This window comes from Trachypithecus francoisi, unplaced genomic scaffold (genome assembly GCF_009764315.1).
Source record: "Trachypithecus francoisi isolate TF-2019V2 unplaced genomic scaffold, Tfra_2.0 Lachesis_group21, whole genome shotgun sequence".
Taxonomy (NCBI): domain Eukaryota; kingdom Metazoa; phylum Chordata; class Mammalia; order Primates; family Cercopithecidae; genus Trachypithecus; species Trachypithecus francoisi.
Window position 1 is genome coordinate 45402238 of NW_022681467.1, and position 17476 is coordinate 45419713.

A 17476-nucleotide genomic window follows, 5' to 3' on the forward strand; every position below is an offset into this window, starting at 1 on the left:
CCTGTAATCCCAGTACTTTGGGAGGTCGAGGCAGGGGGATCACCTGAGGTTAGGAGTTCAAGACCAACCTGGCTAAAATGGCGAAACCCCATCTGTACTAAACATACAAAAAATTAGCTGGGCCTGGTGGTGCGCCCCTGTAATCCCAGTTACTCGGGAGGCTGAGGCAGTGGAATTGCCTGAACCAAGGAGGCCGAGGTTGCAATGAGCCGAGATCGCGCCACTGCACTCCGGCCTGGGCGACAGAGTGAGACTCCATCTCAAAAAAAAAAGAAAAAAGAAAGCAAAAGAATAAAAGAATGGCTATTCCATAGGCAGAGCAGCAGCATGGGCTGCTTGACTGAGTATATTTATGGACACTTTCTGATTATGTGCTAAACAAGGGGTGAATTTTTCATGAGTTTTCCAGGGCAGGGTTGGGGAGCTCCTGAAAGTGAGGGTTTCTCCTCTTTTCAGATCATATAGGGTAGCTTCTGGACATCGTCATGACACTGGTGAGAGCGTCTTTTCACATGTTAGTGTATAATGAGCAGTGAAGACAAGCAGAGGTCACTTTTGCTGTCATCTTGGTTTGGACGGCTTTTGACCTGCTTCTTTACTACCTCTTGTTTTGTCAGCAGGGTCTTCATGACCTATATCTTGTGATACCAATCCTGCTGGCCTCTTATCTCAACCTGTGACTAAGAATGCCTAACTTCCTGGGAATGCAGCCCAGCGGGTCTCATCCACATTTTACCCAGCCCCTATTCCAGACGGAGTCACTCTGGTTCTAACACCTCTGATAATATCCTATATTACCTCCAGACATTTGCGTATGCCAATTCCTCTCCCTCTTCCCCCATTTCATGTGGCTATCTCCTCCATCCTCAGGTCTCAGCTCAAATGTTTTCTCCTCCAAGAGGCCTTCCTTGATTTCTTTTCTTTTCTTTCCTTTTCTTTTCTCTTTTTTTGAGAAGGAGTCTCACTCTGTCACCCAGGCTGGAGTGCAGTGGTGCGATCTCGGCTCACTGCAACCTCCGTCTCCTGGGTTCAAACAATTCTTCTGCCTCAGCCTCCTGAGTAGCTGAGATTACAGGCGCCCACCACCATGCCCAGATAATTTTTGTATTTTTAGTTGAGACGGGGTTTCACCATGTTTTCCAGGCTCGTCTCAAACTCCTGAGCTCAAGTGATCCACCCGCCTCGGCCTCCCAAAATGCTGGGATTACAGGCATGAGCCACCACCACCTTTCTTGATTTCTAGGCTGGATTCTGTAACCCCTTGGGGCTCCCATTGCACCTTGTGTTTTCCCTGTCGAAACACCTATCAAACTGGATTATGGTTGTGTGTTTTCAGGACTGCTCTCTGCTCTTTCCTATACTACCTCTAGCTTTTTTTTTTGAGATGTAGTCTTGCTCTGTCACCCAGGCTGGAGTGCAGTGGCACTATCTCAGCTCATTGCAACCTCCGCCTCCCAGGTTCAAGCAATTCTCCTGCCTCAGCCTCCCAAGTAGCTGGGACTACAGGCGCACACGACCATGCCGGCTAATTTTTGTATTTTTAGGAGAGATGGGGTTTCAACATGTTGGCCAGGCTGGTCTCAAACTCTTGACCTCAGGTGACCCACCTGCCTCAGCCTCCCAAAGTGCTGGGATAACAGGCGTGAGCCACTGCACCTGGCCTCCAGCTCTTTTTTCTAATTGCTGGCCTGCTTTCCAAAAGTTGGCTTAGGCCCATGACCAGGTTCTTGGCTGTAGACTCACCAAGAGCTGCTTCCCAGAGACCTCTCCACCACCTCCATTTTGCAGTTTTACTCCAGCAGTTGGATGTGTTTGGTTTCTCAATCTGACTGGTGACTCTTCTCTGATCCTCTAAATCCTTTTTTGAGACAGAGTCTTGCTCTTTCCCCTGCAAATTCTGAGTCTAGGCATTTTTCTTTCTCTTTTTCTTTTCTTTTTTTTTCTTTTCTTTTCTTTTTTTTTTTTTTTTTTCTTTTTTTTTTTTTTCTTTTTTTTTTTTTTTTTTTGAGATGGAGTCTTGCTCTGTCACCCAGGCTGGAGTACAGTGGTGTGGTCTGACTCACTGCAGTCTCCGCCTTCTGGGTTCAAGTGATTCTCCTGCCTCAGCCTCCCGAGTAGCTGGGATTACAGGCATGCCCCACCATACCAAGCTAATTTTGTATTTTTAGTCAAGACGGGGTTTCTCCATGTTGGTCAGGCTCGTCTCAAACTCCTAACCTCAGGTGATCCTCCCACCTCGGCCTCCCAAAGTGCTGGGATTACAGGCGTGAGCCACCGCACCCAGAGGCCTTTTTTTCCTTTTAGAAGAAAATAAAAAAATAATCTAGAGGATTGGTGAAAAATAAAAAATGACAGTAGAAATCTAGGAAGGGGTTTTAATCGTTACTTAATCCAACCCTTTTTTTTGTTGCAGAGGGGAAACTGAAACTCAAACAGGGGTAACTTGCTCAGGATCATGTGGCCAAGTTGTAGAATCAGGTTGCACTCTAGCCTGGGCGATAGAGGGGAACTCCATCTAAAAAAAAAAGAAAAAGGAAGAAAAGAAAGAAAAAGAAATTATTAACAATGAAAATGAAAACAAATAAAAATGTTAGAGGCCAGACTCCACAGCCAGCCCACGCTCACCCTCTGTATTGTAAATGCTTGCATGAGGCTTCAGGCAAATTTCAGACCGACAAGGAAGTTTACAGCACCCAGTTCATAGTGGGAGTGTCCTAATGAATGATGAACGAGAATGCATAATCTGAATCTGATCACAAGAAAACATCAGAAAAGGCCGGGCGCGGTGGCTCAAGCCTGTAATCCCAGCACTTTGGGAGGCCGAGACGGGCGGATCACAAGGTCAGGAGATCGAGACCATCCTGGCTAATACGGCGAAACCCTGTCTCTACTTAAAAATACAAAAAGCTAGCCGGGCGACAAGGCGGGCGCCTGTAGTCCCAGCTACTCGGGAGGCTGAGGCAGGAAAATGGCGTAAACCCGGGAGGCGGAGCTTGCAGTGAGCTGAGATCCGGCCACTGCACTCCAGCCTGGGTGGCAGAGCAAGCAGTCTCAAAAAAAAAAAAAAAAAAAAAAAAAAAAAGAAAACATCAGACAAGCTGAAAAGGAGCATTATTCTTTAAAAAAAAAAAAAAAAAGATGGTGAATGGAGGAAGAGCATTCTTCAAAAATGTCATAAAATACGAAGAAATGCTATGAAATGTTCCAGATCAAAGGACACTAAAGAGACATGATAACTGAATGCAATACTTGACACTAAACTGGATTCTGTACTGAAGGAGAAAAAAAATCCCTTATGACATTATAGACTCAATTAACAAAATTGGGGCCAGGCGTGGTGGCTCACACCTGTAATCTTAGCACTTTGGGAGGCTGAGGCTGGCAGATCACCTGAGCTTAGGAGTTCGAGACCAGCCTGGCCAACATGGCGAAACTCCATCTCTACTAAAAATATAAAAATTAGCCGGGCATGGTGGCAGGCACTTGTAATCCCAGCTACTCAGGAGGCTGAGGCACAAGAATTGCTTGAACCCGGGAGATTCTGTCTGGGAGGTGGAGGTTGCATGAGCTGAGAGCGCCACTGCACTCCAGCCTGGGCAACAGAGTGAGAATCTGTCTCACACACACTCAAAAAAACAAACTTGGGCTGGGCACGGTGGCTCACCTGTAATCCCAGCACGTTGGGAGGCTGAGGCAGGCAGATCACGAGGTTAGGAGATAGAGACCATCCTGGCTAACACAGTGAAACCCCGTCTCTACTAAAAATACAAAAAAATTTAGCTGGGCGTGGTGGTGGGCACCTGTAGTCCCAGCCACTTGGGAGGCTGAGGCAGGAGAATGGCGTGAACCTGGGAGGCAGAGCTTGCAGTGAGCCAAGATCACGCCACTGCACTGCAGCCTGGGCTACAGAGTGAGACTCCATCTCAAAAAAAAAAAAAAAAAAAAAAAAAATTGGAATACAAGTGGTAGATTAAATAAACTAATTATAGTAAGATACTGGCCAGGTGTGGTGGCTGACACCTGTAATCCCAGCATTTTGGGAGGCTGAGATGTGAGGATCACCTGAACCCAGGAGTTCGAGACCAGCCCGGCTAACATAGCACTAGCTCATCTTTACAAAAAAATAGAAAAAAAAATTAACCAGGTTTGTTGGTGCACACCTGTGGTTTCAGCTACTCAGAGAGCTGAGATAGGAGGATCACTTGAGTCCAGGAGATCCAAGCTGCAGTGAGCCGTGATTGTGCCACTGCACTCTAGCCTGAGTGACAGAGTGAGACCGTGTCTCAGAAAAAAAGAAAAAAAAAAAGACACTATGTTGGTAACTGTACTTGGGTTGTATAAGATAATAGCCCTATTTTTAGCAAATACACACAGAAGCATATAGTGGTAAGGGGTCGTGATGTATATAATTTACCTTCAAATGGTTCAAAAAATTATGTACACACACATATACATGTTACAGGGGGTGGCAGGAAATGATAAAGAACATGGAATAAAGTATTTACAATAGGTGAGTTTGAGTAAAGGGCGTATAGATATTCTTTATCCTATTTTTATTTGTACAACTTTTCCATAAGTTTGAAATTATTGGCTGGGCATAGTGGCTCATGCCTGTAATCCCAGCACTTTGGGAGGCCAAGGCGGGAGGATCACTTGAGGTCACAAGTTCGAGACCAGCCTGGCCAACATGGTGAAACTTTGTCTCTACTAAAAATACAAAAATTAGCCTTTTACACATGCCTGTAATCCCAGCTACTCAGGAGACTAAGGCACAAGCATTGCTTGAACCCAGGAGGCGGAAGCAGTGAGCCAAGATCATGCCACTGCACTCCAGCCTGGGCAGCAGAGGGAGACTCCATCTCCAAAAGACAAACAAACAAACAAAAAAACCCAGAAATTATTAACAAATGAAAATTTTTAAATTTTTAAATTAAAATTTAAAATTTAAATTAAAATTTTAATTAAAAAATTTAAAATTATTAACAAATGAAAATTTTAAAAAAATAAATAAAAATGTTAGAGGCTAGACTCTCCACAGCCAGCTCACTCTCACCCTCTGTGTTGTAAACACTTGCATGAGGCTTCAGGCAACTTTCAGACTGACAAGGAAGTTTACAGCACCCAGCCCATAATGGGAGTGTCCTAATGAGTGATGAATGCTTATGGTGTGCAACAGCTCTGTCTTCTTCTTCTTTTAAATGACCTGGTCAGCAGGAAGTAGCAAGAGCTTCTTAATAGAACATTGAGGGAGCCAAGTGGGAGAGGCTCAACCAGCTTTTGAAGCAGAATAATCTCCAAGAAGTCACAACCTTTTTTGTTTTGCCCTCTTTACCTGCAGGTGGATTCATTAGGGTGCTTTGGGTTGAATGTAACTAGACTGGGTCAAGACGGCCTTAAGTGACTAGAGCACTTAGTATCACCTCAGGTAACAATACACCAATAGGTGGGCTGTTTCAGGGTTGGCTGTTTCAGCGTCTCAGTTCTGGGGTATTGGATTAGCTTGTAACTGGACAGGGGTCCCAATCCAGACCCCAAGAGAGGGTTCTTCGATCTCGTGCAAGAACAAATTCAGGGCGAGTCCGCATAGTAAAGGGAAAGCAAATTTATTAGGAAAATGAGGGAATAAAGAAAGGCTACTCCATGGACAGAGCAGTCCTGAGAATGGCTGGTTGCCCGTTTTTATGGTTATTTCTTGATCATATGCTAAACAAGGGGTGGATTATTCATGCCTCTTCTTTTAGACCATATAGGGTAACTTCCTGATGTTGCCATGGCATTTGTAAACTGTCAGGGCGCTGGTGGGTGTGTAGCAGTGAGGATGACCAGCGGTCACTCTCATCGCCATCTTGGTTTTGGTGGGTTTTAGCCGGCTTCTTTACTGCAACCTGTTTTATCAGAAAGGTCTTTATGCCCTGTATCTTGTGCCGACCTCTTGTCTCATCCTGTGACTTAGAATGCCTAATTGCCTAAGAACACAGCCCAGTAGGTCTCAGCCTTATTTCATGTAGCCCCTACTCAAGATGGAGTTGCTCTGGTTCAAATGCCTCTAAGCTTCTGAAGGATTCCTCATGATCTCAAAATGGCTGCTGCAACTTCAAATGTCACATTCTAGCACAGCAATGTCCAAAGGCTGGAAGAATATGTGTGTGAGAGAAAAGAAGTTGGGAGGTGGGAAAGTTTCTCTCTTTTAACAGAAAGGAACATCCTTCCCAGAAATCCTCAGCAGACCTCCACCAAAGCCTCAACTGCCAGGACTGCTTCCAATGCTTACTCCAAGACTGTCCACAGGATTTCCATGGCTGGCTCAGACCAATCAGAATTAATTTCCTGCTCCTGACATGTTGCATTTCATTCCAACAAAATTAGGTTCTGTTGGCAGGGGAGAAGGGGAATGAAGTAATCAACAGAGTCTCTTTTAGGGCTTTATTTATAGGTTGGTACAAAAGTAGTTGTGGTTTTTACCATTTCTTTTTAAAAAATGGCCAAAACCACAATTACTTTTGTACTAACTTACTATTTATTTATTTATTTTCTGAGACAGGGTCTCATTCCATCACCCAAGCTAGAGTGCAGTGGCATGATCATAGCTCAGTGCAGCCTCGACCTCCCAGGCTCAATCTTAGCCTGCCAAGTAGCTGGGACTGCAGGCGCGTGCCACCACGCCTGGCTAATACTGGTATTTTCTGTAGAGATTTCAACATGTTGCTCAGACTGGTCACAAATTCCTGGGCTCAAGTGATCCTCCATCCTTGGCCTCCCAAAGTGCTGGGATTACAGGCATGAGCCACCACACCCTGCCATATGGCTTTGATGATTTCCTGAGTGGGCACCATGGATCTGTTTTTGTGATCTGGACCAAAAAGCAACTTGGACTTCCCAGGGTGCTGAGATGCCCAGAGCACTAAAGCATGAGAAGAAGATTTATGGCTTAGACTAGACTATACGTGACACCAATTTCTTTGGGAAACTTCACCTTCCTCGCTTCCACTCCCTGCAGTTCAGGTGAGGCTGTTTCTACCCCTTGGTTCCACCAATAAGCACGTGACCAGGCCTGGACAATCAAAGCATTGCCTTCTTCGAGTGACAATGATTGGTTCAGAGACACGCCATGACTTGTGTTCGTCCAATCAGAGTGAACGCTGCAACTTCAGCAGCATTTCCAGGAAGTGACCTCCTTTCCCACCACACTCATACCTGACAGGATGCAGGCCTGGAGCTAGTGGTTGCCAGCTTGCTATCAAGTAGAGACTAAGACTGGAGCCAACTCACTGAAGAGCAAAGCCAAGAGATGGCGAGAGACTGTGTCTGGTAACCTCATTTGAGTTCCCGAATCCAGCCAGGTCTGAAGCCAGTACTTTTCAGGTACTTACTCCAGCACTTTTCAGTTACTTAAGCCGATAAATTGCTTTTTGCATATAAATCAGTTTCAAATGGGGCTTCTGTCATTTACAAATAAAAGAATGCTAGGCTGGGCACAGTGGCTCATGCCTATAATCCCAGCACTTTGAGAGACCAAGGTGGGAGGATTGTTTGAGCTCAGGAGTTTGAGACCAGCAACATAGTGGGACCCCCATCTCTATCTAAAAAAGAAAAAAAAAAGTATGCATACAAATAAAAGAATCCCAAGTTTCTCAGTGTTTGGAGAAATATGTTTGAAAGACAAATTGAAAACATGTTTGAAAGACAAATTCCCAGGTGACTGAGACACCTGTCCTGGGACCTGAACCTCCACCTTTGGAACAAGCTCCTCCAGGACCCATAACAAGTAGGTAGTCCTGCCTTTATAGTCTGAGACTCTCTGACCCAGACTTTGGGGAAGGATGGTCTCTTAATTCTGCATGGGAGACAAAAGAGACCCAGTCCTTTCCGTCACAAAGCCCCAACTACCTTCTTGGCAAAGAGTAGGGAAATGCCTTTCATTCTTTCCCAGTGACCCTGGAATAGAGTAAATGAAATACAGTTGATTTCCCAATCAGGTTATTCCACCACGTTGAACTTTTGGTAACTGTCCTTGCCCCATCGTGTTGCTAAAGCATTCAGGTTGAACAGTGTTCAGGAAGAACACTCAAGCAAAAACTGGTTTGCAGCCAAATCCAGAGACTGCAAACCCCAGTGGCTTCAGGGGCCAGGCAAGGAGAGTAAACATGTGAAACAACAGGGAGTAGTCCTGTCTGTGGGGGACAGGAGAGTTCTCATGCCTCCGCCTAATAAATGAAAAAATTATTTACGCCACAGTGAACCAGAGATGCTCCTAAAGCCATTGGGATGTGGTTTCTCTTTTTCATCTCACTGCTCTGTCTCTGATGTGGCTTCATTCTCAGAGGATTGTGGGCTCACAAGCCAACATCCTGACAGTTTAGAAACCACAGCAGAAACGTTTCTCTTTCTCAATTGTTTCAACATCAATCCTGGATGAAACTGTTATTGGCCTTGTTTGAGTTCAGGTGGTCATCCCTGAACCATCACTGTACCTGAAAGAGTTATGGGAGGTATGGCGGTGTCATTGGCCAGACCTGAGTCTGACACATCCTGGAGTGGAGTTCAGGCCCACTTTAACCATATAGACTGAGAATGGGGAATGGGAAAGTAGGTTTCATGCCTTTGTTTGGGCTCCCTCAGAAGCAGACTCTGAGATGAGGATTTGAGGTGCAAGTGGATTATTTGGAAGATGATTCCAGAAAGCACCATTAGGGGATTGAGGGAATGAGACAGAGAAGAGAAGCCTGCTGAAACAGGAAGTATTATCAAGCAAGTTACCACTGTGGACAACTGGAGCACAATCCCATCAGTGAACTCTGCCAGCCAGTGTAGAGCATCGTTTTAGTCTATTTTGTGCTGCTATAACAGAATACCACAGACTGGGCAATTTAAAACAATAGAATTTTATTTGGCTCATGGTTATGGAGGCTGGGGAGTCCAAGGGCATAGTGCTGGCATCTGGCAAGGGCCTTCGTGCTGCATCATTCATGATGAAAGGTGAAAAGGTAAGAGAAGGCGAGGGTGAGCAAGAGATTGAACTTGCAGCCTCAAGACCTTTCACAATCGGCATTTATCTGTTCTCATGAGGGCTCCATTAGGCTCCACTCTCCAGCACATTTGAATTGGGGATTAAGTTTCCAATACACGCTTGGGGGTACACATTCAAACCATAGCAAACATAGACTTCAGTGCTATCCCATCTTAAGGCTGAGGGAGCTGGGGTATTTATCTATCAACTCTGTCAGTCATTGTCTGACAGTTGCTACCAGGAGTGTTTTTGCCCAGAACTTCCAGCATGGAAGAGCAAAGTGGTCCCTCCTGGTCTGAGAAAGTCCTCAGACAAAGAGATGAAGCTTGGACCAGGGTGCATTGAAGGTTAGGACAATGGCCAGGGCACCAATAGCCTTTGCTTCATTGTCTGAAGGAAAATTGGGGTGCTAGGATCAGAAGAAGGCACTGATGTTGCACAGGTCAAATAAACATACGTTCATCCAAGGAGTGAACTGGTTGGCTCACTCACTGTCTGAGTCCATTAACCAAGCAGTGGCAGGGAAGGGTATATTCTGTTGCTTTAAGGAACTGGCATGGAAGCTGCACTTGTCACTTTTGTTCACATCTCATAGGCCAGGATGTGATCAAATGGCCATATCTATATGTGGGGAAATGTAGCTTTTGACTGTCCAGCCAAATCTCAGGGATTATGGCTGGGTGTGGTGACTCACTCCTGTAATCCCAGCACTTTGAGAGGCTGAGGTGGGAGGATTGCTTGAGCCTAGGGGTTTGAGACCACCCTGCGCAGCAAAGTGAGACTCTTGCTTTTACAAAAAAAAAACAATGTTTAAACTAGCTGTGCATGTTGGCACATGCCTGTAGTCCCAGCTACTTGGGAGGCTGAGGCAAGGGAATTGCTTGGGCTCAAGAGTTCAAGGCTGCAATGAACTATAATCGTGCCACTGCACTCTGGCCTGGGTGACAGAGTGAGACCCTGTCTCAAAAAAAAAAAAAAAAAAAAAATTACAGGGATTCTGCTACTTAAAGAAGGGGACGGAGGGGCCAAATGTTTTTTCCTGGCAAGACTTTGTGTTTAAATTTCAGAAGGAATGCCTTCCCAGTGAACTTCAACCTACATCTCATTATCCTGAACCGTGTCTCACTGCCTCCACGGGAGAACCAAGTATTTAGCTTCCTGGTCTCTCTAATAGAAGAAGGCAAGGGGAAGGGGATTGGGAGTGGGCAGTTTGCGCAGGATGATCAATGATCCTGGTTTGCCTGGGACTAAGGATATTCTGGAGACATGGGATTTTCAGTGGTAAAACCAACCTCCAGGATCTGCAGCCATAACCCATGTGGCTTGAGACCTCAACTCCAGTTGGAGAGATGTTATCCTCTCTGTCACCTTCTCCTCCTAACAACCTTCTCTTCTCTTTTTTTTTTTTTTTTTTTTTGAGGCGGAGTCTCGCTCTGTCGCCAGACTGGAGTGCAGTGGCCAGATCTCAGCTCACTGCAAGCTCCGCCCCCGGGTTTACGCCATTCTCCTGCCTCAGCCTCCCGAGTAGCTGGGACTACAGGCGCCCGCCACCTCGCCCGGCTAGTTTTTTTTTTTTTTTTTTTTTGTATTTTTAGTAGAGACGGGGTTTCACTGTGTTAGCCAGGATGGTCTCGATCTCCTGACCTCGTGATCCACCCGTCTTGGCCTCCCAAAGTGCTGGGATTACAGGCTTGAGCCACCGCGCCCGGCCAACCTTCTCTTTCTCTTCACCACTTCCTCTTCAACTAAAAGGTGGCCAGGTCCTCTGCTATGCCCTACATCCACTTACACTCTGTCCTCATGGTTGGACTTCCTTGGTCCTCAACTCTGCCCTGACTTCTGGGAACTTCAGTGGTGCCAGAGCCTCTGTCCAGCTCTCAGCATCTCCCTTACCTCCGCCATCTTGTTTCCAGCCATCTTGGGTCCTTAGAGTCCAGAGTTTGCAGAAGTGGAAATGGAGAAGCTGGAGAGAGAAGGTACTTGCTGGTCTCACTGAAACAGTCAGGACTCAAGCTCTCAGCCCAAGGCTCTTCGCTCTGCACTCCTCAAAATCTTTGGTGCCTGTTATTCAACTAGCTTGACATTTCTCCACCTTTGAGGTGATGACCTCCCTCCAAGATGCCTGCAGTCAGAGGGCAGGGAGCCTCAAGAAACACTGCAAAATACCTCTAGGACCCCCTTCTGGCTCTCAAATGATCTTGGGGACAACTCGGCCTATCCAAACAGAAAGAATTCAGGATTATTTCCCTCCTCAAACCTGTTCCCTTACCACCTCCTGAGCGGTAGGGGTGGTTTGGACCCCAATAATGACATTTTTATATAACTCGGAGTTTATTTTTTTTCTTTCTTTCTTTCTTTTTTTTTAAAGACAGAGTCTTGCTTTGTCACCCAGGCTGGAGTGCAGTGGCACGATCTCGGCTCAATGAAACCTCCACCTCCCAGGTTCAAGCAATTTTTGTGCCTCAGCTTACTGAGTAGCTGGGACTACAGGCATGTGCCACTGGGTCGGGCTAATTTTGTACTTTTAGTGGAGACAGGATTTCGCCATATAATTTGGAGTTTCACAACACCAGCACTATTTAGATTTTGGGTCAAATAATTCTTGAATGGGGATGGGGGTGCGGGCTGTCCTGTTCACTATAGGAGGTTTAGGGGTAGGCCTGACCTCCACTCACTAGATGCCCAGAGAACCCTCCTCCCCAATTATGTCAGTGCCTCCAGACATTGCTAAATGTCCACTGGGAGACAAAAATCACCCCTGAACCACTGATCTAGACAGTCAGTATTTTCTTAATATAAAAAGTGGGGCCAGGCACAGTGGCTCACAAAGTGCTGTAATCCCAGCACTTTGGGAGGCCGAGGCGGGCAGATCACAAGGTCAGGAGATCGAGACCATCCTGGCTAACACGGTGAAACCCCGTCTCTACTAAAAATACAAAAAATTAGCTGGGTGTGGTGGTGGGCACCTGTAGTCCCAGCTACTTGGGAGGCTGAGGCAGGAGAAGGGTGTGAACCCGGAAGGCGGAGCTTGCAGTGAGCCAAGATCACGCCACTATACTCCAGCCTGGGTGACAGAGCAAGACTCTGTCTCAAAAAAAAAAAAAAAAAAAAAAGGAAGGGGAGCAACAAGCAACTTCAGAAAACGAAGTCCCTTTCATTGAGTGATCGAGTGCCACCTTCTGTGGAAAAACCTCAAGCTCACTACTCAAGTGCAGCTTGGAACGAAGGCCCTGGCAAACCCTGCCATTCAGTTGGCTTCTCTCAGTGGGTCACACTCAGAGATTTCTGGCACCGCTGCCACTCTCCCCACCCCCTGATGCAGAACAATGGGATTCTCTCTGCCTCTGACCTTCACACCCAGCACTTTACTCCATTTTCCTGGACCTTTATGTTGTGGGCAACTTTGTTTGTGCTAAGTCAGCAGAAAATGCTTCTTGGCCTCTACCCCCTTGAGAGCACATGGTGCATTAATAAGTTTAACCCAGAGTTTCCCAACCTTGGCGCTACTGACATTTTGGGCTGGCTCATTCTTTGCTTGGGGGGCTGTCCTGTGTGTTGTCTGATGTTTAGCAACATCCCTGGCCTCCACTCACAGATGCCAGGGGCAACACCACACCTGGTTGTAACCAAAACTTTTTCCAGACATTGTCAAATATCCTCTGGGGGAAAAAAAAATCACCCTCAGTCGAGAACCATTGTCAGCTCCTACTAGGAACCACTGAGGTTAGTAATACTATTATTTTATTTATTTATTTATTTATTGAGACAGAGTCTTGCTCTGGTATCCAGGCTGCACTGCAGTGGCACTATCTTGACTCACTGCAACTTCTACCTGCCAGGTTCAAGCGATTCTCCTGCCTCATCTTCCCGAGTAGCTGGAATTACAGACACCTGCCACCACGCCCGGCTAATTATTTTGTATTTTTAGTAGAGACAGGGTATCACCATGTTTCTCAGGCTGGTCTCGAAATTCTGACCTCAAGTGATCCACCTGCCTCGGCCTCCCAAAGTGTTAGGATTACAGGTGTGAGCCACTGTGTCCAACCATATTATTATTACTTTAGAGATGAGGAAATCAGGATTATAGAAGTGTGATGACTTGTTCAGGTGTAAGGGGCAAAGTCAGGAACTGGAATTTCTCCCATGCCAGTGATTTTCTTTTCTTTTCTTTTTTTTTTTTGAGACGGAGTTTTGCTCTTGTTGCCTAGGCTGGAGTGCAGTGGCATGATCTCGGCTCACTGTAACCTCGGCCTCCCGGGTTCAAGCAATTCTCCTGCCTCAGCCTCCCGAGTAGCTGGAATTACAGGTGCCTGCCACCACACCCAGCTAATTTTTTGTATTTTTAGTAGAGACAGGGTTTCACTATGTTGACCAGGCGTGTCTGGCACTCCTGACCTCAGGTGATCCACCCGCCTTGGCCTCTCAAAGTGCTGGGATTACAGGCTTGAGCCACCGCACCTGGCCTAACCCGGTGATTTTCTTTTTTTTTTCTTTTTTTTTTTTTTGAGATGGAGTCTCGCTCTGCCACCCAGGCTGGAGTGCAGTGGCCGGATCTCAGCTCACTGCAAGCTCCGCCTCCCGGGTTTACGCCATTCTCCTGCCTCAGCCTCCCGAGTAGCTGGGACTACAGGCGCCCGCCTCGTCGCCCGGCTAGTTTTTTTTTTTTGTATTTTTAAGTAGAGACAGGGTTTCACCGTATTAGCCAGGATGGTCTCGATCTCCTGACCTTGTGATCCGCCCGTCTCGGCCTCCCAAAGTGCTGGGGTTACAGGCATGAGCCACCGCACCTGGCCTAACCCGGTGATTTTCAAATTCACTGGCAGATAAACGTCACTGGGGCCTTTGCTAACAGAGGCCTGGCCCCATGCCAGACCCACTGCATCAGAACCTTTAGGAAATGGACCAGGGGTTGTGTATTCCCTACAAGATCCATTTCCTGATAATCTGCAAGCATCAATATTTAACAGCCAATATCCTCTGTTTTCATAGCTTTTCTCACATGAACCCCCACTGTTTATTTTTTGTTGTTGTTATTATAAATGAGACAGGGTCTCATTATGTTGCCCAGGTTGGTCTCCAACTCCTGAGCTCAAGTAATCCTCTCACCTTGGCCTCCCAAAGTACTGAGATTATAGGTGTGAGCCACTGTGCCTGGTCTTTTAAATATTTTTAGAGTTGGGGTGCACTGGCTATTCGTAGGAGTGATCATGGCACACCACAGCCTTAAACTCCTGGCCTTAGCCTCAGAAGCTGGGACTACAGACATGCTCAGGGTGTTCAGCTTGCCACTCCCACTTCAGAGAAGAAACTGAAGCACAAAGAGATTGTGACTTACCTGAAGCCATATAGAAAGTGAGAATAGGCTGGGTGCAGTAGCTCAAGCCTGTAATCCCAGCAGTTTGGGAGGTTGAGGTGGGAGGATCACTTGAGCCCAGGAGTTGGAGACCAGCTCGGGCAACATGGCAAAACTCTGTCTCTACAAAAAATACAAAAATTAGTCGGGTATGATGGTACTCACCTGTAGTCCCAGCTATGTGGGAGGGTAAGGTGGGAGGATTGCTTGAGCATGGGAGGTCAAGGCTGCAGTAAGCCATTATTGTACCAGTGCATTCGAACCTAGGTGACAGAGCGAGACCATCTCAAAAAAAAAAAAGAAAGAAAGAAAAAAGAGGCCAGGCAAGGTGGCTTAGGCCTGTAATCCCAGCACTTTAGGAGGCTGAGGCAGGCAGATCGCCTGAGGTCAGCAGTTTCAGACCAGCCTGGCCAACATGGTGAAACCCCATCGCTACTAAAAATACAAAAATTAGCCAGGAGCAATGGTGCATGCCTGTACGTTCCAGCTACCCAGGAGGCTGAGGCAGGAGAATCACTTGAACCTGGGAGGCAGAGGTTACAGTGAGCCGAGATTGGACCACTGCCCTCCAGCCTGGGTGACAGAGTGAGACTGTGTCTCCAAAACAAAAAAGTGAGAAGAAAAATAAATAAAATTTAAAATAACAAAAAATAAGAAACAGAAACACACACACACATGCAAAACCAAACAAAAGAAAACAAGAAAAGGAAAAAATGAAACAAACAAAAATAAACCAGAAAAAGAAAATGAGAAGAATGTAGAATGTCATCTTGTGCCTAGGCCATTCCTCCAGAAGGATGTGTTGGAGCTGGGATTCCCGCAGGTAAACAAGATGCACACATTTTCCTGTGTGCTTGCAGCTACACACACACACTTGTGCATGCATTTGGACACAGAAACACTGGGGCCGGAGAGAGGCCCAGCCTCCCCTTAGTCACATTTTTGTCCAATGTCCCCCACCCCCAACTGAGGTTCTGTAAGTAAAAAAGAAGGAACAGGATGAGTATTCAATAGGCAACTTTTAGATTTTCCATGGACCTCACCTCATTTGATAGACAGAAAAGTTTATACAGCAAGTTCATTAGCAGGACTAGGCCTTCAGCCCACTTTCTGGGCCAGCGGACTCCACACCACCTGTTACAACTGGAGATTGAGTGTCTGCCGGAAGCTGTTTCCTGGGGAACTGCAGCCAGCTGCTGACCACCCAGGAGCTCTTTATCCTTTACCAACCCACCTCCCTGGGATCTACTCAGGACCTGCCTGCTCGAGTAACAGGATGTGACCCTATGTCACCAGGGCACTTACTGCCCATTGAAAGTCCTTGTGAGTCATTCTCCAAGTTTCCAAGGAAAAAAAAAACTCCTAGATAGGGGCCCATCCCAGAAATAAATAAAACGTTGGCCCAGGGCCCAGACTTTCAGAGAAATCAGCTGGCCTGCTTGTGGGTGGGAGGTGGCGAGGGGGGTCACCTTGAACCGAGGTCTCTCTGGACAGAACTGTTTTCTTATTCAATCATTCATTCATCATCTATTTATAGACATGACATTTATTCATGCATTGAGCTAATATTTATTAGAGGGGCGAAATACCTCTCACTTCTAACCCACACATTTCTGAGTTGTTTACATTCATTATTACACAAGTATGTGCTGCTTTCATTTTTTTTAAGCTTTGCTTTTAATTAATTAACTAATTTATTTATTTAGCAATCCCAGGATGGAGACAGATCTGATTATTTTAAAATAACAGGCCAGGCGTGGTGGTGCACACTTGTAATCCCAGCTACTCAGGAGGCTGAGGCAGGAGAATTGCTTGAACCCAGGAGGTGGAGGTTGCAGTGAGCCGAGATCATGCCACCGCACTCCAGCTTCAGCCATAGCCTGTCTCAAAAATTAAAAAGAGAGAGAGAGAGATGCTGCTTTCTGATCCAGAGGACACACATGCCCCACTGGCAAGACAGAAGATCCTCAATTTGGACAGCTACCTGGAGAAGTTGACCTCTAAGCTGAAAACTCAGGGATGAACGTTGCCAGGTGACAGGGAGGAAATGCCCAGAAATGGTGCTCTGGGCAAAGGGAACAGCATGTACAAAGATCAGGAGGTCATGTCTTGTTTCCGAAAATGCAAGTGTTTGAGACAATACTGTAGGAAATGGAAGAGGAAGTGGTGAGGTCACAGAAAAAGGCAGAAAGGCAGGGAGCCCACTTAAAGGAATTGCTAATTAACCACCCCCATTCCACCCTTCCCGCCAACCTCCCCACCCTCACCCCACTCCTAGGGCCATGACTCAGTCATGGGGTTTTCACACTCTCTCACTTCAAGCTGGGCACAGTTTCTGTATCTCAGCCAACGTGTCATTCATCAGCAGATCATGTCATCCCCCCAATCCACACCATGGTTCCAGAATGTCAGCTGATTCTCATGAATTGGACCACAAATCTTCCAGAGTTTTTGTTTTTTTTTTTTCCTCCTTTTTTTCTTTTTTGAGACGAGGTCTTGCTCTTGTCACTCAGGCTGGAGTGCAATGGTGCCATCTCAGCTCACTGCAACCTCAGGCTTCGGGTTCAAGTGATTCGCCTGCCTTAGCCTCCTGAGTAGCTGGGATTACAAGTATGTCCACCACGCCCAGCTAATTTTTGTATTATTATTATTATTATTATTATTTTTTTTTTTTTTTTTTTGAGAGAGAGACGGAGTCTGGCTCTGTCGCCCAGGCTGGAGTGCAGTGGCCGGATCTCAGCTCACTGCAAGCTCCCCCTCCCGGGTTTATGCCATTCTCCTGCCTCAGCCTCCCAAGTAGCTGGGACTACAGGCGCCCGCCTCGTCGCCCGGCTAGTTTTTTGTATTCTTTAGTAGAGACGGGGTTTCACCGTATTAGCCAGGGTGGTCTCGATCTCCTGACCTTGTGATCCGCCCGTCTCGGCCTCCCAAAGTGCTGGGATTACAGGCTTGAGCCACTGCGCCCGGCCTGTATTATTACCAGAGACAGGGTTTCACCATGTTGGTCAGGCTGGTCTCGAACTCTTGACCTCAGGTGATCCACCCATCTCGGCCTCCAAAAGTGTTGGGATTACAGGTGTGAGCCACCGTGCCTGGCCGCTAATGTTTGTATGTTC

General features: G+C 46.6%; 1 long non-coding RNA gene across 3 annotated transcripts; it reads right to left on the reverse strand.

The window, feature by feature from the left end:
* Nucleotides 1–2340: 2340 nt before the first annotated feature.
* Nucleotides 2341–15562, reverse strand: LOC117068900. Of its 3 annotated transcripts, none has more exons than XR_004431287.1 (4): nt 15404–15562; nt 14343–14483; nt 10901–10970; nt 2341–2515 (listed from the first exon to the last, which is right to left on the reverse strand). It is a non-coding gene; the product is annotated as an uncharacterized LOC117068900 (long non-coding RNA). The 3 variants fall into 3 exon arrangements; XR_004431288.1 differs by lacking the exon at nt 2341–2515 and adding an exon at nt 8907–8955; XR_004431286.1 differs by lacking the exon at nt 10901–10970 and having other exon boundaries at nt 2344–2515.
* Between the last annotated feature and the right edge of the window lie 1914 nt (nt 15563–17476).